Here is a 2,054-nt window from a genome sequence, read left to right on the forward strand (position 1 = left end):
TACATCTTTAGTCTTGCAGATGGGAAGGTAGGAATACATCATTACCAATTGGACTTATTGAGCTCCAAAAAGAGGTTACATCTTTGGACAAAACAAAATAAGGTGGGCAGAGATTATGCCCTAGAGGACTTCCAAGCAAGCTGACAAAAATAACTTAACATCTTTTCACTATTGAATTAAATTGAACAAGGAGACAATTTTGTGGGGATTGATCATATTCCATTGAGCATCTAGTGAGCAGTGTGGCGAGAAGAAATCTCCCAAATTAAGTTGTGAATCCACTCTAGGGGATCTTCAATTTTCTCATTAGCTTCTTCAGTTTCAATAGGTGGCATAATTTTCTTCCAAAACCAGTGTTTTCTCCACTGAATAACCATTTATTCAATGGGCACACCTTTGGTTTCTGGCAAGAAGAGATATACAAAGACAGTCATAATGAAGATCCAACCTGCAAAGAATAGGAAGATCCCAAATCTGAAAACACATAAGAGGGGTAGAAAGGCTTAAGTCATTGCAAACATTAGAAGAAGGTTCACAAACACAGTTATCACCTGTCCAGCGGACCGTGTCTCTAATGGAAAAATTTCACTTGGCACAGTCCATCCAAGAGGGCCCCAGGACCACGCAAATGTAGCAACAAATATACAAATGATTATTACCAACAGCTCTAACGAGTTATTTGAAAGCTCTTTGTCTACTTTGTACTTCAAGCCCAATATTATGCCCAATGTTGCCTGTGAACAGATAGAACCATAAAATTACTAGTGAGTGTGCAATACTGCTATTAGTGATACTACTATAGGTTTCAGTCTCCATTCTAATTATAACAAACAAATTCCTGGCTAGAGCTATTCTTGGTCTACCCAGAAGTCTTTTTTCCTAAAAAGGATGCTATCATCAGATTAAAAATTAAAGATTCATCCCCATACCTGGCATATTATCATCAGAAATCCTCCCCAAATTAGCAAGGCTCGACGGCCCCATCTATCTACAGTGACCATAGAAAAAAGCCCAGCAAACATGGGCAAAATTCCAGTCAATACAATAGAATAGAGAGAAGAATTTTCCCCTAGTCCCAAACTCTGGAATAGCATAGGAGCATAGAACAATAATGGCTTGATACCAGCCAAAATGTGAAACGCTGGCATGCAAATTGCCAGTACGAGTTGTGGACGATTTGTTCTTTAGAGGAACCAATATAACTTGAGATTTCACAATAAAATTTAATATTCTAACCATTTTGTCTCAACTTCTTTTTGTCAAGATTACATAAAAAGAAAAGACACACAAGATTTTGATATTCTGCAGGCAACATGTTGGCAGGCCAATAATAGTGCTGATATTGTTTCATATGTTCTTGCAAATCTTGCTTATAGGTTTCATTTCAAATGCTTTGTCAATGACAAACACTTTTCTGTATATAAGCTATGATAGGGACCTTGAAATATATCAACAAAATGATCTCTGAGTTGAAGTTTGAAGCTCAAAATTATCCATTGCACTACTGTTAGAGACTTTAGCTTCAAATCCACAGTTTGTTTCATGGCGATGAAAATTATCTTAAAGAAACAATGGAAAGAAATCAGTAGAAGCGTATACATTTTTCACACTTTGGCTACATCATCCCATCTGCCAGATGAAGCATATACATTTGCCAACAGTGAATAGGCTCCTGCATGTTTTGGTTCCAACATGAAAATGCTTTCTGCTGCACGCTTTGCTAAATCCACATTTCCATGGACTTTGCAAGAACCAAGCAACACATTCCAACTACCAATTTTGTGGGTGTGTAGTGAGTGAGCATCATCTCTGTATTGATCTTTGTTACTTGTTGAAAAAGGCTCGTATTCACTAGAAAAGGTTAATTTTTTGAAACTTACAAGCTTCTTATCATAGTGAAGGTGTTAGCATGAAATAACACCAAGTATGTATGGCAGGCTCATAACACAATAGGATTCCTAGTACTAGGTTTGTTCTTCATTGTATCTGCATCACTGTTGTTTTGCAATTGTATATATGTTTTTTGGTTGATAGATTTTTTATTTAAACAGAGT

At 36.7% G+C, this 2,054-nt stretch overlaps 1 pseudogene; it reads right to left on the minus strand.

Moving 5' to 3' along the window:
* Window positions 1-230: 230 nt before the first annotated feature.
* LOC149557270 (sugar transport protein 7 pseudogene) lies at window positions 231-1,176 on the minus strand (annotated as a pseudogene).
* Window positions 1,177-2,054: the final 878 nt, after the last annotated feature.

This window comes from Cupressus sempervirens, chromosome 5 (genome assembly GCF_028749045.1).
Source record: "Cupressus sempervirens isolate cs-2001-9-10 chromosome 5, ASM2874904v1, whole genome shotgun sequence".
Classification (NCBI taxonomy): Eukaryota; Viridiplantae; Streptophyta; class Pinopsida; order Cupressales; family Cupressaceae; genus Cupressus; species Cupressus sempervirens.